Source organism: Ochotona curzoniae, unplaced genomic scaffold (genome assembly GCF_017591425.1).
Source record: "Ochotona curzoniae isolate NIBS_2020 unplaced genomic scaffold, NIBS_Ocur_1.0 contig_2210, whole genome shotgun sequence".
NCBI classification, from domain to species: Eukaryota; Metazoa; Chordata; class Mammalia; order Lagomorpha; family Ochotonidae; genus Ochotona; species Ochotona curzoniae.
This window is the reverse complement of record NW_024465369.1, coordinates 718602-742085: the sequence shown is the minus strand read 5'-3', so window position 1 is coordinate 742085 and position 23484 is coordinate 718602. Positions and strand designations below refer to the sequence as shown.

Genomic DNA, 23484 nt, shown 5'->3' with positions numbered 1-23484 from the left:
AAGAAATTTTCATAGCTGGATACAAGTTAAACATAGGATAGTATATTTAACAATAGCAACAGCAACAATGAAAACCTGGCAAATGTTATTCTGGTATTCAAAATATAAAATATGATTGTTAAATTCTGGGAATAAGCGGTAATGCCTATTACCATTATTGTCCTACACTGTATTAAGAGATTACAGTAAATGTAATAAGTCATGAAAATTAAATGGCAGGTATTAATTTTTTTAAATGTAGGCAAATGTATGTATTCACTTTGCATCTATATTCTTAGAGAAATCTAGTAGAATTCCAGTATAAAAATAATAAATGGTCGGATCAAAGGTAATATAATAAAAGTTAATGGATCTTATCTGTATCTGTTCCTCAGTAAGCATCTCAAAATGGAAGGCAATTCCTTTGATTAAAAGAACTAAAATTATACTGTTTTTACTAAATAATGTAAAGCCAAAAATTTAATTTGTATTACATTACTATGGTAGGAGAAGGATAAATGTCTGGTGCGGGTGGGGGGGGAAGGGAGGAAGATGAGGAGATTGTGAAAAAGAAAAAAATGATGGGGAGATATTTTATTAGATATCAGAATGTAATATATGTAAAATCAATATGTTACTGCATAGGAACAGATAAATAGATCAGGGGAATGGAACATAACTCAGAAATAGATCCTGGTATATATTAAAATCTAGCATATAATAAAGTTAGTATCTACTTCTGGGAAGCTATGTGTCTGCAAAATAAAGTACACTGAAAATAGGTCAATTGGTTATTGGTAAAATACACACAAAAAATAGGCATATTAAAATCTAAACCAAAAGGAAATGATAGATTTTTACAAAACAATATGAGAGAACAAATAAAAAAGAAAAATGCAGAAGTTATAAAAGTGAGGATATTTGATTCTATTTGAAACTCCCCATGATTTAAAAAAAATACCACAAGCAGAGAAAATGTTTTCTTGGGAAAATATTTGTAATTCAGGGGACAAGTGTCTATAATAGATGATGACTTTTTATAATTTGACCAGAAAGAGTCACATAAAACATTAGAAAATTGATCAAATGCATAGAAAATAAGTTCTAGGTGTGCAGGTTTGGCCAACAAACCTTTCATAATGCAATTATACTATAACTAATTAAGGTGAAAATGAATAATTTTACTGGTATGAATCCCATGAAGAACATACTTCCATGTAGGTGAAGTGTTAAGACTTTTTGGTAAGTTGGATGAAAATCTTATTGAAATTAAAGATACTTGTTATTTTTTGTATTAGCAGTCATAGAAATGGTGACATTGGCCCCACAAAGGCAGACAGTAGAGAAAACAAAAAAGGAGCAGATGAGAGCTTTTAGTCAAACTTTAGAAGAGGGAAAGCATACAGAGCAGTGGAAACTGAATGAATGAGTTAGAAAAAACTACAATCTAAGTAATGGCACTGAGGAAATAGCAAAGGGAAACCAATGCAGAGCACACATGGGTCTATTCCAGAGATTCTAGGGGTTGCAGAGAGAGGCAGAGAAAGCCTGTTGTATTCAGTGGTGGGCTCATCCAGATTCCCTTCTCCACCATCATCATTCCCAGCAATCCACTGAGAAACAGGGCTGGCCCTGTGCAGAAACTCTTAGAGACTCCCAGGACAGCTGCAGCCTAGCTTGCGTAATGTAAGAAGTATGTGTGCCAAACAAATCTACCCCACATACCTCTGCTGCTTCACTCCCGTGCCAGAACACCACCATCACATGCTCACCACTTTGTCCTCAAACAGAGGGAGGGTTGCAGGGTCCATCAGGAATAACTGACAGCCTAGGGATCCTGATGCCTGAAGGTTTCACCAGTAGTCAGTCCAGTCTGGTACAAGCCCCACCCATGTACATGAGGCTTCTAATCAGATTTCCACCTTGCCTTCTCTTGTGTGAGGGGATATGGATGCCAAGACACTTCAGGATAGATTCTAAAGGAAGCACTCTAAAACAAACAAATGGGGAAAAAAGAATCCAGCAGTAATGGAAAAGTTGGAGGGCAATTATTGTAGCCCATCGAGTTAAACCACTGTTTCTGATACCAGCATCCCCTGTTGGGTTGCTGATTGGAGCGCTCCCTGCTGTGTTTCTGATCCAGCTTCTTGTCAGTGTTTGAGGGAAGGCAGTGAATGATGGTCCCAACAGTTGGGATCTCAGTAGGAGCTTCTCCTGGCTCCAGCCCAGCCCAGCTGTGTTTATTAGCCATTTGGAGAGTAAACCAGCAGATGAAGGATTCTCTCCACTTCTCTCCCTCCTTTCATTTCAAATAAATATATCTCTTTATAATTAATTGTCAGAATAAACTGGTAAAGAAAATACATGTGAGAATACACTAAAGAAATTATTATGAAAATTTAAAGATGCTTGGAAATAGAAAATATGGTAGTCAAGTTAGAAGATTTCATAGATAAAATATAGATAATTTCCTAGAATATTGAAAACAGATGTGAAATTGCAATCTCAAAATAGAAAATAAATTCAAAATGGGAGCAATGGTAATAGCACAAAGATATCCTAGAAAGAGGGCCCAATGTGATGGCTCAGTGGCTAAATCCTTACCTTGCAAGCTCCAGAATCCCATGTGGGTGCGGGCTTGTGTCCTGACTGCTCCATTTCCCATCCGGTTCCCTGTTTGTGGCCTGGGAAAGCAGTAGAGGATGGCCCAAAAGCTTGGGACCCTGCACCCACGTGGAAGACTCTAAAGAGACTCTTGGATACTGACTTCAGATTGGCTTGGCTCTGGGAGTTACAGCCACTTGGGGAGTGAACCAGCAGATGGAAGATCTTTCTGTCTGCCTCTTTTTTCTCCATAAATTTGATCTGCCATTCCATCCAATGAAATGTTCAACCTACTGTAGCCATTCAAATACCAGCTAGGTGTGATGCTAGGCTAAGGATGTTTTCCAAAAAGAGCTTTCCAGAGTCACCTCTGTCCTGTTTCTTAGGAAGCTTGCACGGTGTGTGGGCATACTGAGTGGGAGGTCACGGGGTTGTAGTAACAGGATCTACATAGGAGTGCAGCCAAACAGAACTTATTGTGAAGGGCAGACCATGTACAGATAGAGTAAGATACTGAATGGCATGCCCTGAGAGTATTTAGTCCAGGAAGAGCTCTGAGGAGAGGTAGGTGTGTGTGTGTTGAATGGAACCTTAAGAAAGGAAGCTCTGTGTCTGAATATGAAATATATTGTCATGAACATTTGTATAGTCAAGGGAAAAAGATTTTCAGGAAAACAAAAACACAGTTGAGAAAATGACAGTTAATTTATGAAAGAGGTTATAGAACACACCCATTAGCTGTGCCATTACTGCTGGTGATAAATAATTGTTACTGTCAGTTTAGGTCCTAATTAGGAATTACTGTTTAAGAGGATTACAAAATGTAGGCAGGAGGAAAAGGTGTGTGGCAGGAGAACTCTTGTGTGTTTACCTCAGTGGTGCTTCAATAGATGATGCTTAGAGTTGAGAAACAATAGGAAATTTTTGAGAGTCATTGTATTGTAATGAATAGAAATGCAGCTACTTGATTTGTGACCATGTTTCTGCAGCTCACTTGCTATGTGATCTCAAGAAAGCTTCTCAATGTCCATAGACCTCAGTTCCATTGGTAAAACTGCCTGTCAAGGATGAAATAATTTAACAAAAATGCATTTTTAGCAACTGATACTCAGTAATCATTTGGTGAACTTTAGCTGTGATTATTTTCCCAACACTAGAGCCACAAAGCCAGATACGAGGTATAAAACTGTGGTATCATACAGGCCAGAAGGTGAAAGTTAATGTGATAAGAAGCTTCTATTATTTTATTCAATTATAAACCATTTAGTCATACTTAACCTTTTAACTTTGTATTAACTTTACATAAAGTTAACATGAAATTAAATTGCTATTAAAGATTGAAAGAAAAACTATCAAAGCATTATGCTGAATATAGTTTAAATGAAAATTGGAATAGAAGAAAATTGATACATTAAGAGCAGGAAAGAAGAGCCAACATCGCGTAGCAGCTAAAACCACCATCAGGCATCCCATGTAGGTGCTAGTTCCTGCCCTGGCTGCTCCACTTCTGATCCAGCTCCCTGATAATGGCCAGGGGGAGCAGCAGAAGACGGAACAAGTGGTTGGGCACCTGTCATCCAAGACAGGGGAAAAAAGCTCCTGGCTTCAGTCTGACTCAGCCCTGGCCTCTTTGGTCATCTGGGAAGTGAAGCAGAAGGTAGGAGAGCAGTCACTGTATGCTTGCCTCTGTCTATTCCTCTCTCTGTGATTCTGACTTTCAAATAAATAAGAAAACCTTCCAAAAAGAGCTGGAAAGAAAAAATATGAAAACAGACTCCCTAAACAAAGATTTGAACAAGCTTCCTCTAGAAAATAAAGAGTAGAAATGTAGTTAAGTGACACTATAGATTATAAAAATGGTGAAAACCTCAGTTAAGAACTTCATGCTAATAAAATTAAAAGCCTAATATCTGAATGAAGATAAAATGCAGAAAACATTTCAGAAGGTAGAAATTTTTATCCATCTAGGAATCAGAGGGGATACTGAGAGTCAAGATCTGTTCCTAAACCAAGCTGCTGACAGGACCACAGGAAGAAACTGCCCTGTGATTTTAGTACAGATTGTTTTATTTAAACCACCTTGGGCAAGTTCCCTTCTTCTCATTCTAAAAAGCTAGGTCAGCCCAGATACTGAATTGGAAAAAAATATATAGGCTCGGGAAATATGCAGTATAAACTTCTTACCAAATATGCATAAGGACACTTCAAATGGGAATATAAAACAAAATAAAAGATGCTTGCCTTGGTGCAAAAACTTTCAAGATGTTTTCATGATACATACTTTCCATAAACTTTTTGAAATTCCACATGTTTAAACATTCTGGATAAATCTTGATAAGTAGCATGCTGTGAAGTATTGCCTTCCAACCCAAGTCTGTCCTTTCACATAAAAGTACTTGTGTGAGCAAAACTTCACCAAAGCACACTGCCAGCCATGGGACCCCCAGGCATTTTCTGCTCCATGGTCTGGCAGTCAAAAGGGGAGTTGCCACTGTTGAATGGAGAAAGAAAATGTAGTACTCATACACAGTGGCAGTGTTACTCTATCGTAAAACAGAATACAGTCCTGTCATTTGCATCAAGAACACATTATGTTAACTGAAACAACCTGGCACAACAAGACAAATCTCACATGTTCTCTCTAAAATGTGGAAGGTGAAATAAACTGAATTTAGAATAGTAATTAACACATGCTAGGAGGCTGGAGATATGGACAAAGATTGGATAACAGGTCAAATTAGAATGAGATGGAAGCAATACATTCCAAATGTCCCAGAACATAGTGGGGAACTAAAGCTCATAAGAATCTATTCTGTATTTTCTGCACACATAGAAGACAGGAGCTGCAATCATAAAAGAATGACAAATGGGGACACATTAATGGCTATGATTTGATCACTCATGATAGGTTTCATATTGCATACTTGTACTGAGATGTCACACTCAACCTCATGAATGTGTACAGTAAACTGTTAAATTGAAAACTTTCAGTGTTTAAAAATTAAACAGACAGTGTTAAGTGGCGGGGTGCCCTCTGCTCTCTGTGGTGAAGTGATGTGTACAGCACAGTTTGGACAGTGCTGAGAAGCCACTTTGAGGACAACCTGGCTTTTGGTTCCCGTTGGCTGTTGCTACCAGCAAGGTTCTCTGTCTCCACTGGTCTCCACACTTCTGCTGGCTCTTACAGTGAGAGCAAGTATTTATGTTCTCTGACAGGTGTATTTGCAGCCTGCTGAATACACAGGAAAGGTGTGTGCATCTCTGGATCCATGGGGAGAGAAAAAGAGTCTATGGAGCCAACCAAACTCCCCTTGATCCACAGAACTTTGTCACATGTTCCAAAGCTTAAAAACTAAGGAAACCAAACAGTTTGATGTTATCTTTCCTTGTGCCATCTTTTTTTTTCAAATGCATATTTGATCACTTCTAAATGTAAATTTTTCTTTCTATTTATCATATTCCTAAATAAATGGCCTATTCACCTCCATGAATCATGTGGCAGTTCTAGGGACAGATGGGACTTGGTGTTAAGGGTTCGTGGGTGTGCTCAGTAGTAGAGAAAACCTACAAGCTGTGCTGCATGAGAGAGCTGGGAGGCACGGAGCGTCCCTGTCTCTCGCTATTGGTCTTCCTCCCAAGCCCTTCTTACAGAGAGCTACATACTGGTCTTTAAAAATCCAATGATATGTTAAAAAGTTGCAGCAAGTTATCGAAATGCCAGTGATACAAGAAAGGCTTGATTCAGTGATTCCATTAATTCTTTATATTTTTAAAACAAAAAAATTCCTCAGTCATCTCAGTACCTGTCAGAAATTATGTTTCACTATTTAAAAGCAAAAGAAAATATTAACAAATTAGAAAATACTTGATCATACTTGTCTATTAGAATCCTATAGCAACTAACATTATCAGTGTTAAGATGTAGAAGCATCTATATTAAAATCACAAAAATATAGACCTGTTGTTTATCTATTGCTATTATTTAATGTTTGCCCATACAATGAGAAATAAATAAAAAGTAATATTTAATGCAAAAGGGCATAAGTATTGTTATTTTGAAATAATGTAATACATAAAATTCAAATATATTAATAGAAAAAATTATAAATAAGCAAAGTCTATAATATGAAATATTTAAAATTATAAAGACTTGCTTTATATAACAGCAAGGGTTAGTAAGAAAATATAATGGAGTACAATGCATATAGTATCAACAATAAACATGATGAAATATGTATAAATCTATTTGAGAGCTCTATTAATCCTGTGTGAGGAAAACTGAAAAATATTATTGAATAATAGGAAAAACCTGCTGCGGAATAATGAGGTGTTTACAAATATGAAGACTCAATGGTGTAAAGATAATGCTATTTCAAGAAGTGAAGGAAGTAAAAATCAAACATTATTAGGCTGTTATATAGGCTCTGAGAAGAATTAAAAGAAAACTGTATAAAGAAAACCACACATAAAGTGGATGTGCCTGCAGATTTTGAAAACAAGAAGGACCACAGTGTGGTGCAGCAGAAAATACCACCACCTGCAATGTTGGCATCCCAAATGGACACCAGTTCAAGTCCTGCCTCCATTAGTGCCCCACTAATGTTCCTGGGAAAGATGGGAAAGATATCCCAACTACCTGGTCCTAGCACTTAATATGGAAGACCTGGAAGAAGTGCCTGGTTCCTGTCATTAGACCAGCCTAGTACCAGTCATTCTGACCATATGGGGGATAAAATCTTAAAATAATAAAGGAAATATTGCATCCAACTGAGCCTCTCCCCAAGAAGTGCAACCCAGACAACTCTGCTAAGCAGAAAGTTTATTGAGGAGGCAGGTCAGCAGACCAACCAGCTGGGGTCAGCTGTCCTTTCCTTCAGAGTGACCCTGAGGTAAGAGATAGATGGGTTTTTATAGAATGAGTGAATCATATAACCATGGGAACCCAGTGGGTTGGACAGCCACAGGAGGCTGCCATGGGACAATGGTTGGGTTCAGGTAGCCACACGAGGCAGTCCTGGGAGCAAGGAGTGAATAAATCATACAATATTGATACCTGAGGATGGCTAACGGGGCATGATAGCTTACTGATCTGGCCCACAAAGCTGGAAACTGGCAAAGCATTTTGTACAGAAACATAAAGAGCATTACACAGGCCTTTACTAAAGTGACTCCATTTTGTGTCTGGATTTTACAGAAATGACTGATATATTTAAGTGAAAAACCAAATCAGTTAACCAAATAAACAACCCTTTTCAGAATATATCATAAATAAAAGACAAATAGCAGGGAGGGGAAAATCCAGCATTAATCTGTAGCAATAGTGTCTGTATAAATCAATAGCAAAAAACAACCCCAAAGAAATGTGAGAATTGTGGCCCCGGCACAATAGGCTAAGTGGCTAAATCTTTACCTTGTGTTCACCTGGTTATGGGTGCCAGTTTGTGTCCTGGCTTCTCCACTTCTTATCCAGCTTCTTGCCTGTGGCCAGGCAAAGCAGTGGATGGCCCAAAGCCTTGGGACACTCCCCCGGCACAGGAGATCCACAAGAAACTCCTGGCTCCTGATGTTGGGTTGGCTCAACTCTGGCTGTTGTGGCCACTTTGGGAGTGAACCAGAGGACAGAAGATCTTTCTCTCTGTATCTTCTTTTCTGAAAATCTGATTTTCCAATACAAATAAATAAATCTTAAAAAAAAACAGCCAAACAGTATTCATAAAAATGGCGCAATTCTTTCAAATATCAAATGCTAGAATATCAACTTAAAAAAAAAAACTTGCCAGGATCCAGCATGGTAGCCTAGCAGCTAAAGTTCTCACATTACAGGCACCTGGCACATCTTCCACTTGCTTTCCAGGCCACAGGTAGAGAGCTGAATGGGAAATGGAGCAGCCCGGATGCAAATAGTCACACATATGGAATCCCAGTGTGTGCAAGGCAAGGACTTCAGCCACTAGGCTAATGTGTGATGCCCCCTTTGGTTGTTTCTAACAAAATTTTTTGCATATTGGAAGCTCCAGAAATTCAAGTTTTCAAAATCTTTCCTATAGAAATGCTTGTTCATTTGTGTGAGTGTTAGGATATTTATTGCAATATCATTCACACAAAGAATTAGAAACAACCACAATAGTTCATAAAAGTTAAATAAGGGATTGGTTCTCCAATATGGTGGTACAGTATACAGTGGGGAAAATGAGTAATATTGATGCACATGTCTAACAGAATTTGCAAATGTTTGAATGAAACAAATTGCATAACACTGTGCCATTCATTGGTATCTTTTTAACATTTGTGTCAGTATAAATTGCATGCCTTGGAAGTGTTTTAGAAAGATCCACACAAATATAAACTATGGTTGTTTCCAGGGAAGGAAATAAGACCGACAGGGAGTGCAATAGGGAATAGTGTGCTGTGAAAATGGCTTTCATTTTTACTTTATACGGTTTTACATTACTTGAAGTTTTATAAGAATCCTTTTATGTATTGTACACTTTGTAAAAATGAAAAGATCTTTAAGTGTCCGTTGATTAACTTCATATTCTTTTGAAAATCACAGCATTTTGTTCCTCTCACAATTAACAATTTCAGGAGGTGTTTGGTAGAGCGTAATGAATATGGATCTTTGTCAGTCTTCATGAGAGAAAGTAACAAAGTCTCATATCCCTTTCTATTGGTAGCAGAATTCAGGATACTCAGGTACTCAGTGGATGGAAAGAGTAGGCTCATCTGTGCTATCAGCTCTGTGGTATGTTTTGGGGAGCAACTCCTGGCCCCAAATGACTCTTCTTCTGGAAGTCAGAGGGTGTACCTTCTCATTTGTTATTTGCAGTGAAAGACTCTACAATCCTGCATTACTGTCAAGACTGCAAAAGGAAAAAAAATTAAAGTTGTTGTGGCCCCTTTTTGGCATATTATTAGCCAATGCATCAATGAATTTATTACCCCCAACCACCCCCCATCATGCTTCTAAAATAATAAAATGATTGAGAGCCTTGCTATGTAAAGTTTTGTATATATTTTTGTTTCTGTGCATCCTCATGAAGATCATTTTTAAAATTCAGAAAGGAGCAGGAAAGGATTAGAAGAGCATGATTTCCAAGAAGGGTTAAAGAAACATGAAGAGAAAGGAAAACAGATAAGAGAAGTCTAAATGGTTTGTTTAGGAAAAAGGAACTCAGGAGTATGTAAAGAAAGCAGAGATGCTGGGTTTCATAGTTGTGGTTTGGACTGTAGTAGGAGATAGGAGGGTGAGAGTCAACCACTAATCGTAAGATTGGGAAGGTTCTGGAATTCGGCTTGAGCACCAGAGAGAGTAAATGAATGCCTCTGATGTGTGCTTCAATAGCCACAGTGTAAGTCTAATAATACCTATGTATGCTGCTGAGGTGTTGAAAGAATTATGAAAAGTATCCGGAGATCCCTGTACATACAGCATCAGCACCACCTGGGCACTTGTTACACATGAAATCCTAAGCTCATCCAGACCTCCTGATTCAGAAACTGGATGTGGGGTTACAGCAGTTGGGCCAGCTGACTACAATCTGAGAACCCCTACAGTAGGTCAGGTGTCAGAACATGTTTTCATGAAGAGTTGAAGAATAAGTATTTTAGTTCTTGCAGGCTGTGAAGGTATCCTTCCTTCACAGCTGCTCTCTTGGCCATTATAGGTGAAACAGCTGTAGGTAACATATAAATGAATATGTGTAACTGTGTTTCAGTAAAACTATATTTACAGAAATGGGGTTTAATTTGCTTATAACTGTTCTAGATAATAATACCAGCTACCATTTACTGAATGTATCTTGTGATGTTTTGATGGGTTTTAGAATATCTCATTTATTTCCTCTAATGCTCCATAAAAGAGGCATTGTTGCCCACTGTCTTATAGATAATGAAATGCACTTCAGACTTTGCCAAAGTCATGCAGTTAGTATGCTTAGAATTCAAACCATCTTTTATTGTAGAGATCACACTGTTTGATTGGAAGCTGAAATACATAGACCTTAATTGCACCACAGCCGTTTATACTAAAGTTTGGTAGGTAAAACTTGACTAATGTTCTCTCATTTTTGTTGAGCTGACTTTTTGAAGTTGTTATAAAGGGATATTTGCAAGTGATTTCCTTTAGTAATTAGTTATTTCAATCTTCTATACCCTTTTTATTGGTAAAACATTAAGTCTCCTAGCTTATTGTGGGAAATCAGAGTGAAATGATAGCTCCTTCAGAGAATAATGGCAAGAACATAGAACATACCTGCACAGGCTTTGTTAGTACCAAACTACTAAAACTCGGCTCCTAAGAAAGCCTTGATAAGAGAACTCCAATAGTAACATCCGCTTCTCAGTGTTGTCATGGCAGTGGCCATCAAAGTTACCTATGCAATAAGACTTAGTTTCCAGAGTTTTATGGCTGTCCCATGATCATAATGATTGTTAGTTGCACACTGCTTAGTTTTTTTTTTTAAAGATTTATTTTTATTATTTTTTCATTGGAAAGGCGGATATACAGAGAGGAGAGACAGAGAGGAAGATCTTCCGTCTGATGATTCACTCCCCAAGTGAGCGCAACGGCCGATACTATGCCGATCCGAAGCCAGGAGCCAGGAACTTCTTCTGGGTCTCCCACACGGCTACAGGGTCCCAAGGCTTTGGGCCATCCTCAACTGCTTTCCCAGGCCACAGGCAGGGAGCTGGAAGGGAAGTGGGGCTGTCGGGATTAGAACCGGCACCCATATGGGATCCCGGGCATGCAAGGCGAGGACCTTAACCACTGCGCCACCACGGAGGGCCCCACACTGCCTTTTATTGGCACACCACATAAAGTCCCTTACCTGTAGAATCTCCATTTACCATAAAAATGCAGGAAGAAAATACAATTCTATTGTACAGACGGATAAGCAAAATCGTAGCTGTATGTTCTCAGGTTAGGTTTGAACTTGAGTATGACTTCAAAGCCGGTGTCTTACTTGGTATATCCTAGTGCTTCTCTAACTAACAATAGGTATTGTGTTAACTTCTGACCTTCTACGAGTTTTAAAATATCTGAATGGCAGATCCTTCAATTCTTAACTAAAAAGCATTATCTGTTTCTATCTATCTTAAAACCCGTTTTGCAATAATACAAAGATCAGACTAAAAATTTCAAGGTCTTTCAACAATATGGACAATGAAAATCCAGTGAACTTTCTAGTGTGCTTATAACTACTTGTTGAATAATTCTTCAAAATATGAAAGTTAAGAGCACATAGTCTAAAAGCACAGCCTATATTTTGACCTTATCCTTCTGTATGTATCCTAGTACCATTTGTACAATTGATGCTAACAAAAAGGTTTGAACAAAATTAATGTCTGCCCTTAGCTGCCAGGGAAGCTCAACTGTTGTGTTATTTTATCCATTGATGTTATTTGCTCCTGTTCTCTCCACCTGCCAGTTCTAAAATTTACCACAGATCCTATTTACAGGTCCTCAGATTTAACTAGCTTGTCTTCAAGGACTAGTGATTCCAATGTTGCTGATTCTGTACCCTGGGAAGGGGTAATTGAGGCATGTTGGTGGCTCATCTAAGAGTTTGGAAAGCACTACTGATGTTTGGTAGATTGGAGGGAAGGATACCAGACCTAATCTTTTTTCTCAAACGATGCTAGACTTCACTGTCTCAGGGTCCCGTTGGACCCTCTTGTATGTTGATGTTTATATGATCAGAGAATCAAATATTAATTTACCCAGAAACTCAAACCATTTTGATATGGCTTTAGTATAAATTGAATTTTCTTGAAAATCTTAATGGAAGAGTGCAACTTCATTTCATTCATAATTTTACAAAGAATCGTTCACGTTTTCAGCATTATCACATCATTGGTTTTAACAACACTTGTTGTATTTGAGTTGCCTTCACCACAAACCCATAGGACTCTATTTTCATTATTGTGCTGTTTATGATTCTACACACGAGCATCTGACCACTTCATTATTTCTGTAGGATGGTAATGGTTGAGAATTTTCATATTGAAAAGCCTGTTGTTGTATCATCAACTACATTCCCAGCATCATGCTCACCTTGGAAGAGTTGCTAAGAGGCCTCAGTGTACAGTCACGTAGTTGTACTCACAGCTCAGAATTGACATAATGAAAGGGCGCAAAGCTAAATCAGCATAGAGAAAAGGTATTCACAGTGGATGACACCAGCCATGATTTTTCAAAGATGCTCTCCTGGTTATTCACACAGTGCACACATAGTTCTCCCAACAAGTTGTGACAACATGTGTAAAATTTACCCCATTACATTAGCTCATCAGAGACTCAGTGCCCAAGATCTTATGAAACATTGGTCACAAGATGTCCTGTCTAGCTCATGTCAAAGTTCTGGATTCTCAAAAGGAAAGTGGGCATTCAGCATCAGCTGCATTGTTTATACAGTTTCAGTGCCATTATCCACCCACCAGGTAGCGTGATGAGAATGTTCCCAAAATAGAGATGTCAACCAAGTGTAGCCTGGCAAGCAGGCCTTTAGTCAGGCCCGTTGTGCTAATTCTTTTCTGCACAGTATGTTAATCCTGTCAATTTCATTGGTAGGCCATGTATGAGGAATTAAAACAGACATGTTTTCGAAGGCATTAGGTCTCATAGGTTTGGAATCATAATTTTAAATAAAATGACCTTGTATCCCTAGATCTTAGTATGGTAAAAATCTGCCTGAATGCATGAAAATCACAATTTTTATTATTAGTTTGATGCTCCCCAAATCAGCTTTTTATCAGAGATTGAAATTTAAAACAATAATTAATTCCTTTAACAATCTTAATGTAAAGGTAGTAAAAGGAACATTTCATTGAGCTCCTAGATTCTTTTTTTTTTTTTTTACTTTTTTTTTTTATTACATTGCATCATGAGACACAGTTTTACAGGCACTTGGATTCCCCTCTCCCCTCCCCAAAACCCACTCCCTCCTCCCCATGGTGGATTCTTCCATCTTGTTTCATTAACACAGATCAAATTCAGTTATTTTTTTTTCCTTGCAAGCATCTACAAAACATAGAGTCCAGCATCTTATTGTGCAGATAAGTTCATCAGTTTCATGGGGAGACAGTTTCTGGTCTGAAGGTACAGCCGAAAGAGTATCATCCCAATCAATTGAAAGCCCCGACATTACATCAGTAACAATTTATAACGTACCAGAATTAGTTGAAATGATATTGTGTAACCAGCATGTTCAAAGAGAGAGAGAGAAAACAACAACAACAAAAAAAAGAGTACAAGTTCTGAACCACATCCTATGACTTCTACATTGACATTACAATTATTAGTTTATATACAGCTGGGTTCTATACACCTTAAAATGGCTATAGATTACTATTCAGCTGTCTCATGTCTATTTTAATTTTAGTATTTAGCAGTTCATAGTGTTGAAGCCTGATTTTGCAGAACCTGGCTGTTTTTCGGGTAGTCTAGCTCTATAACTGTAACAAGACATATGTCAACAGTTTAGGTGAACGGTTTTAGGAGGGGTGTGCAGAGAAATCTTCCATACCCTAGTGAGGAGCAACCAATCTTTGTGTCCCACCCAGTGGAGCTCCTAGATTCTAAACAAACCTAGGACTCCTGTTTTTCCCATTCAGTCTACCTGAAAGTTAATTTATGTAGCAAGTATTGAATAATTTTTGCCTTTATTTCTGTTATCAGTTTATCACTTCTATGGAAAATATGAGCATTATTTTTTCTATTAAACTATATTATTTTATTATTATATATTATTATTGATTACAAACATCATTTTCCCTTGAGAACTAAGAATCATCCCAACATCAGAACAAAGCACAAGGCAATAGCACAAGTAACAGTATAATTTGTTGTTATCACATAACCTTTGAAAACCCCTTGCTGTGGAATAAAATAATAGCTCCAGCAGGCACTTCCTAAGTATAATATGCATAAACAACAGGTGTGCTGGTTAATTGTTTTCCCATCATGGTGCATATTTCACACGCCATAACTCCCAAATGAAATACCAAATGAATACATAAAATTAAATGACTCAAAGATTGAAAAGATTTACTCTCTTTGTGATAAAGTGGAAATCCATTGAAATTATTAGGAGAAACTGTCACTGTAATCATTATTATTAAGTCCCAAAATATATGATGTTTATTTTTGCTTTAAAATTTGACCTTATAGGCAAAGATGACAACTGCAAAAAAAAAAAAAAAAAAAAAAAGTACACATTCAAGGACAGTTAAGCACCATACTTGGATATTGAATAAGGAAGGTATTAAACGGATGGTTGAAAACTCTGTGGAAATGTAGCATTTTGCAGTGATAGTCTAATTTCTTGAATTGCTGTTTTCAAACTAGCCTTACTCTTTGCAAGTAAGAACAAGAATGTGGTTTGTCTAGATGCGATCACATCAGCAAATACACTTGTAGTTGTTTTATGGTCCCCAGTCTCAACACATTTCAAAACAGATGAACCTCACTAAAGTTGGAGTAAGTGATTTTTAGCAAAGAAATCTGTTGTTTGAGATCGTTTGCTACCATCTGTTATGGAGCCAACCATTTTATTGGCATAAATCCATATGATTTGTCCCTCCCAACTTAACACTAAGACTAAGGATGGTATTTAAAATGAAATGCAATCAACAGTGAAACACAGAACAACTAGTCAAATAATTGCCTCCATTCTATTGATGTCTAATGTTCTCTTTCCTCTCTTCTGTAACTTGCAGTCTATTACCCTGCTTCATCCTAGCTTTGGGATCCTCAGAGAAAAGCCCTAGTACTATTTGGCAAATTCCTGTTGGCTTTGCTAAGGATGTGAAATTGAACATTTAAATATAAAAATCAGAAACTTAATGTAACTAAAGACGGCACTAGCTTTTACTTAGTCAACTCTTTTTCCCTCTAGCCATTTTGTCTTCCTCTTAAGGTTGGACTCGACTAAGCAGAGATATGAACTATGTCATTAACTAGGTTTGTCATAATCTATGCCATCTTTCATTGTCATGCATTAAGACTTAGTGGATGGTCATTTTGAAAGTTCATATTAAATTTGGTAGTTTACCTTGAACATGCTATGTTTCATTAGCCACTCACCTATGTAGAGACACAGGAGAGAGAGATAATTTGTCTGTGTCCTGTGGACAGTACAAGGACAACTATAACATTATGAATTCAAGTTCACTTAGCTTGAATTAGGGAAAGTTGGCATTAGGATATCATTCTACTGAAATAAGAGTTTTTTCAGCAACCTAATACATGGGACTACTCAAGAAAACTGTTTCTTCTCAAACTTGTATGTTATGATTAATGTTTCAAGTTGACTCATTGGATCTGTAGGAATAGAAGTAAGCTAGAAGTCTCAATTTTGTCAAACACAGCAAATTCTTGTTTCACTTACCCATGTGGGAAACCCTATTTGAATTCTGGCCTCTTTGTGAGTCAGTAGGAGAGCTGTAAACAGCTTAGACATCCCGTCCAAAAAGTGATCCAAAATTGGTTCCCCCAATATAAATATGGTTTAGAATTCTCTAATACTTGACCTTATTTTAGAATCTTTCTGCTACTGTTTTTTGGCTAATGCTTGATGCTGGACTCCCCCCACCTTCTCAGTCAGCATATGCTAGGTTATTACGCAGTAACAAATAACCCCTAACATCTCAATGTTCCCCTCCCTCTGGACCAATTCCATCTGAAAAGAGCAGATGCCCTGTTTATTTCATTGTGCTCTTGCAATCTAGGGGTGATTGTGACTGAGATAGTCTTGCTTATTCTTGAATTAAAAGAAAGTGATTCAGAGGATGCCTCATCCACCATCCATGAATGTTTTCAAATCTTGTTACAAGAGGACTAACTAGGAGGAAAATTCCAAATGATATTCTGTTAAGTGTTCTTTTTTGTGTATAATGATTAGCACCATCTACCTTAAAAATGCTTTCAAAAGTATCTTCTATAATGTGTATCTGTCTTTGTCCAGAATTAAAGGGCCCTCTCTAAGAAATCTTTCAGTAAAAACATAAAGTTTTCATTCTCTGATTTAAAAAAAAAATCTTGTTTCTAAGTCTTATTAGGCTACCTGGGATGCTCCAGCATGCAGCCTGCTGGATGTGAAATGAAGGAAGGGAAGAGAGTATATGGAGGCTCTGAAACCTTTGTAAAAGCCTCACCTCTACCTATGAGAATGCTATCTGTGCTGAGAATTATATTTTTAAAATGTGGCTTAAGTCTTTCAAAATGCAAAACACTTTTGAACAAGGTCTGACATGCTCAACATTAACCTTGATAGGTGCAGGTCTGTCATGGAGTGAATAAATACCTCCACTCCAGAGAACAAGGAACCTTGAAAATCCAAATTGAAGCATACTGGCAGAAAATCATCTCTTCTATGTGTCCCCACCTTCTGTCCCATCCCCATTCTGTCTTTAAATTTTTAACAGATCAAATGAATGACTTAACAAAAAAGAAAAAAAAAACTAATGAGAAAGTCTCGTCAAAAGCACTGTCAGATTTCTCACTTGTCATCACCTACGCCTCCTGGAAGAACAGCTCTGTGCTTTATGACCATGTATTGATCTCTGACATCTTTCTTGAGCCTTGTCTCACTCCTATAGGCAAAGGGTAAGAGTTAGATATAGTATTAATTTTCCAGACATCTGCACATGTTTTAATGGCCTTTTGAAGTTTGAAAATAGTTTCTCCGTGAGCCCACCACAGGGCTAAAATGCCAATTAAGGTCTAGACTACAGCAGTACATAACAATCATAGCTGTAGGACTCAGTGTGGCAATGAAAAGGAAGCTAATTTATTTTAGCAGAGACTCAAATGAGTGTTAAGTTGCTTACCTAGCAGCATTCCAGGTCCTAGAGCTCATTGACAGGACTTGGGGGTGACTGAAATTTATGCTTCCTTGCTCACATGCAGGGAAATTCAGAGCCAACACAGAGGCTGCAAACCACACTCAATATGGAACCAACGGCTTGAGGAGTCCCAAGATCACTGTGGTTTGTAAATGTTTTTCACATCGACAAAACTTGTGGTTCCCATCTCAGAAGAATATTTCTAAATGCCTAAAAGACATAATGTAAAAAATGTTTGGAATCATGCATGCATGCAAGAGTTCTTCAAAAATCTATAAATACCTATTATAAAAAACTCTGAATGAACTTTATTTTATTGTTAAAGCATGAGCATTTCGTGCTGGGATTCAGATCCCACTTCAGAACAGAGTACTTGGGTTCCAGTCTTGGGCTTCATTACAGCTTTTTGCTGAAGTACACTCTAACTTCAAATAGTTGGTCCTGGCCATCCACAAGAGAGAACTTGTTTCAGTTCTGCACTCTTGATTTTACTGTAGTCCTACCTTGGCTGTTGCAGGCATTTGAGAGAATGAAACAGTGGCTCAAGGGGATTTTCCTTTTTTCTTTTTCCCTGTTCCTCTCCCTGACTGTCTCCACCTCTCTCTCCACTTCCTTTTCCCAGTCCATCTCCTCTTGTCCTTCTACCCCTCTTTCCTTCCTTTTCTCCCTGTCTCCCTCTCTTCTTCTCTCCCTTCCAAATGCACAAAGATGATTTTTGCAACAAAATCAAATTAACCTTTTCTTGCATCTTTCCTTGAACGTTCTGAAGAACCATTATCACACTGTGCTATTTAGGGACCAATCACAAGAAAAACAAGCTATATATATTCAAAACAAAAGCAATGCTTGATCCTCAGTTGGTTGAATTCATGGAAATACGATATAGAGTGATGTTTTACAGAATCAGTTACCAATAGATTGGATGAAGTGCATTCATTAGTATTATATGGGCATCATCTCTAAAGCATGGCTTATAAAGTTTAAAGGGAAACGTCTAAATTGCAAGTATTGATATGCATATAGAGATACTTTCAGCTGTAATGTGGTAGATGCCTTTGATTAGTCTTTAACGAAAAATTACAGGATTAGGGGCTGACATTTGGGCTTATATTGTAAAACATCAATTAGAATACCTATGTTCCATATTGGAGTTGTAGGGTTCAATGCCCACCTTTCACTCCCCAGAAAGGGGGGACCTGCATAGGAAGGGGAGACCTGCATTGAGTTTCTGGCTAGACCCAGCACCCATCCCTTTTATTACAGGTGTTTTGTAAGTGAACCACTGGATGGGAGTTTTCTCTCTGTATGTCTTTCTGGCTTGTTTTCTGTTTGTCTCAAAACAATTTTTTTTTCAAGAGCCGCAACTTCATAACTACTGTAGTTTGAAGCCTAAATTTAGAACAGTAAAACTTTAGTTCAAATTTAGTGAAATCAAAGATGTCTTTTCCCACCTCAGGTTCACCAATACCTTGAATTCTATTCATGGATCTCTGGGATCTCATATTAAAGCTCCTGAAGGATCAGTATTATTCATTTCTTAGCAGTTGAATCCAGCCAGCATAGTGGTGCAGCAAGTTATACCACCACTTGGGTTGTCCACATCCCATATCTGAGTGCCAGTTTGAGTCTCAGCTTCTATACTGCTGATCCAACTTCTGCTAATGCATCCTGGGAGCCAACAGATGATGCCTGGGCCCCAGCTAAGTAAATGGGATACCCAGATGGATTCCCAGGCTCCTGGCTTGCACCTGGGCCAGCCCTGGCTGTAATTATTTTTAGCAATGAACGAACAGGTAGGAGATTTCTCCTTCCCCCCACCCACTACCCCTACTCTGTTGTTCTTTTAGGTATATTAAAATTTATAAATATTCAAAAATAAATGAGAAATTTGCATAAACAGAAGGACAATTCTATTACTTCTTCCTTGAAGAATCTAATGTGAACTTCAGAAAATGACTGGAATAAAAGGCTTCCTGTTTGGTATTGTTCCTGGTCATTTCTTAAAGGACCATATGCCTTGAGTTGTGTTCCTGGGAGGAGTGGTGGTGGATCCTATAGGAACAACAGCTCTAGGTTTTTTCTTAGTCCCGTTATAACCAATTGGGGTGAGGGAGGGTGGGAAGCAGCCTTGGAAGGTTTATTTCCTCCTGTCTGAGGAGCTACCTGGTCAGGCGTTATGGCTTTACCAGAGGTGCTGACATCATCATTTGTTCTAATTACAGGCTGAAGTCCTTACAGATGGCACCTGTTTTATTTTCTGAAGTGTTCTGATAGGAAAGAAGAAATGGTTTCAAAGGGGTGTTGTGAATATTTCTCTTAAGAGCCAACATTGATCCTCCCTCATGGAGCATAGCTTTAATTGAGGATAATTTCAAATTAACCTCTGCAGTAAAGTACTTATTAGAATTTCTTTAGACTTAAGAAGAGTGATATGTAAAACCAGCAATGTCTTTAGTTTCTTCTAACCTGCTAGAAGTAGTAGTTGAACTTGTCCCATTACCCAGTGATAAAGCAGTGACTGAGCATTGCAGTCTGTGTGATAAAATGATAATGGCAGCTGTGTGAAAGAATCTAATAAAGGAATTGATCTGAAGATTCCAATTCTGTAAGAGCCAACATTGATCAACATAAATGTCAATAATGAGATCGCACTGAGAGCCCCTCTAATTCTGTCAGATGATTCTGGAGTCCAGTGACAGGTTCAGGAAATAAAAAGGAGTTTAAATCTCACCATCACTCAGTTGACCAATGGCAAGCTGCATGGCACTTTGGAGTCACATGACACTAGCCACCTTGGTTCTGGATAGAGTGAGGAATAGAGAAATTGTTAGGATTTAATAGCGTTTGATTAATTACCAGTACTGTGTAGACACTTAGAATTATACTTGAAATAAGATCCTGTGATTTAAAACATCTTGATTACAGAGAAACTTAATGCTATTCTGTACTAATGTCTACACAGTAAGTGGTAGGGGGAACTGACAATTCTCAGATTGGTCAGAAAATGTGATTTGGGATAAAACTCTAATCTTTGCCTGCTGTTTTATACACTTTCATTCATTGTTAGCCCAGGCTTTTTGCTGCAAACTGATTCTTAACTCAGTGTAGTGTGAAGAACCAAGGATAGAAGCACAAGTGTTACCAAGTTTGTATCAGGATCAAGAAAACTAGGGGGCATTAAGGTATGTGATCTATTAAAGGTAGCAGGGTTGGGGTGGTACCAAGTGGCTGGGAAGAGAGCTAAAGAGGTAAATGAAGGACATTGGCTCTGCTCACTTCCACAGGGGCCACTTTGAGAGGGAGACCAAGGTTCCAAGTCAGCAGGGCATTCTGTCCCTATTTCCTGTTAGGCTGCAGTATCTTCCAGGGTGTGAGCAGCCCTGCTGTGGGGACAAGAAAGGGAGTGGGGAACAGACAGAATCTTAGGAATGACCACTTTTACCTTCTGAGCAATGAGGGAGCTGTGACTTGGTACAGCAAACTGGCTTTCCTGAGGATGCTTACCACCCTCTTTTCTCCTGCTTCTGTGTTCTGCCTCTCCCGGTGTTCTACTGTTGACTTTGTAGAGCTTGTCAGCTAAAGGACATGTCTCTCTGTTTCTCTACTTCACAAGAATAAATATATGAAAACAAATTCAGAATTGCATCCTTACCCCGTGAGCTCAGCAAAGGAAACACAGAGAGATAGTGATCATGAAGTGCGTTTTGGTCTAATGAGAACCAGATAAGTTAATAGCCAGGGCCAGATTCATGAGAGTACAACCTGTAGTACAACCTGAGAGTACAACCAAAGTGAGGAAGTCCATCCCTATCTGGACTAATGCTTGTTTGTAAGACTTTTATGAAAATCTTCATGTTAAGATTTTTGTACAGAGGGCAATCTGCACCCTCCAACTGGATCCCTAATCCTGAAAATAGCTACTGTTTTTCAAGCATTTAATGTGCCCTAAGCTCTGCTAACTAATTTCATTGCTGCTACAATTGTAGGATTTCAAGAAGTCTTTGTCTTGAATCTCACCTCTTCAGTACATACTTGGAAGAGCTAGCATTGTTATAATTATCCCCAAAAGAAACCCTACCTGAAAAGAAGTAGCTGACTCTAACCACACCAAACATCTCAGGTTATGATACCTGAGACCAAGAACTTTTCTCATTCCAGATAGAGCCAAGAGAGAGAGTATCTCATTCGTGATGCAGAACCTAGGCTTTATCCTGAATGTTTAAAAGTCACTTGTGTAGTTAATGTCTTTTTTTGTTTTATGCATGTCTAGTAGCAGTATGTCAGACTCCACTGGATTGAGGCATTTGGGTGACAGAGTAAACATGAATACAATATAGGAACATGGGCTCGACTCCATCATAGATTCTGAGGTCAGACTTTTCTGAGACTTCACCATTGACCTTTGAGTAATCTAGATATTTTGTCATGACCTAAAATTTTATACACAAATTGGAGAGCTTATTTCATCAGTTTTGGATCATTAGCAAGGGGTTGAGGAACAGAAAATTACCATCCAACATCAAACAGCTGAATAAAACAATTGAAATTTACATGTAATAAATATTCTTGAAGTCCCTGGGCATTTGAGAAGAAATATTTGTAGTCTCCAACAACTACAGTCTTTGAAAAAAAAATATGCTGTCTTTAAAACCAGATGATAACTAACAAGTGTTCAAAGCAAATCCTTAATTTTATAATCATAATTACTTCTTTGGAACTTGAATGTGTGCCAGTTGCTCAAATGAATCTAAGAGCAGTTTCTTTTCTCTGTAATGCCTGCTGCTTTGTAATAGTTATTTATAGATCCATTACCAATTCCTCTGCAAAAATAAGAACTCGCTTTTGATATTCTCTGAGGTTGAAAACACTGCACATGAACAGAGAAAGATTGCTTTACCTCTTTGAGAAAAGTTTCCATCAAAGCAAGTTTATGAAAATGAATACATCTTAAGGGATTTGTGAAGATAGAATAATTTTAGGATTATGGTAACTGGCAACTGTCTCAGAAGAAAATAGAGAGATTATGTTATTTGTATTTATGCATCAAATGCCTGCTTCATGCTTTACAATTTCCACCCCAGGAGACCCGGAGTTTCTCTTCTTCACCTCCTTTCTTGCTAGCAAGTTCACAGATTCTTGGTGCTCACTGAGCTCTAGATACGCTTGAGGAAAACCAAGTGGTACGTGCCTGTTGCATCTGAAACAGAACAGGGGTGACATGGTTTCACGTCTTCTTGCAGATTTGCTTTTTCACTGAATTTCCCGTTGCAGTTGTAACTTCCAAATCTGTCATGAAGATGTTTGTAATAGCGTTTTCATGTACTTTTCCCTTGGATGATATGATAGGGTCTACAGTCAAATCCATGGAGGGTTTGCTGCGGCAACTCATGGGCAATTTTCAGTTGCAAAGTCTTAACATCATTTCAATCTTAGCTTCTGTTTTCCACAGTTTTTTCTTGTAGCCCTGCACGGGGGTGGGAGGAACCCACAGAATGGATCCATAAATGTAGAAAAATTCTTAACAAACTAATAGAAAAATAAAAGCAAATCCATTTGAGTTGATGAATTTCATGTAATAGCTGGAAACTGCCATGTGACAAGCAGTGATTTAACAGAGTGAAATGTGTTTTACAGCTAATCCTTTAATGTCTGTTTTACATATTACCCTTCCTACTGTTATTATTGAACACTATTGTAAGCTAGTGATTTTATGCCCTTTCCTTCATATTGCTATTAGGAAACTGCATAAATAACAATTTCCAATAGCTTGTGTATAATACTGTGAGGAATTTTTTACCACAGGGTATAGTAATAGTGGATTTAAAAAGAAAAAAATCTGCTTTGGGGATAAGGAGAAGTGTGATGTGGATCTGAAGCAAAAACATGCTGAAGTCTTAAGTTTGGAAACATGATGACACAACTTAGTATAAACCACCAAGACGAGTGAGACAATGGGCTCTGACTAAGTGTTCAACCAGAAGTTGCATTCACGTGGCACCTCTTCACTAATGGTTTCAAATGAACAGGACTCCAGAAACCTGTCCTAGTAAAGCCAGG

The 23484-nt window shown here is 38.1% G+C and overlaps 1 protein-coding gene across 2 annotated transcripts in view; it reads left to right on the top strand.

Annotated features, from left to right (window-relative positions):
• The window catches only part of NCKAP5 (NCK associated protein 5), a 743731-nt gene that overhangs the window by 642294 nt on the left and 77953 nt on the right, over positions 1–23484 (top strand). The window lies entirely within an intron of this gene.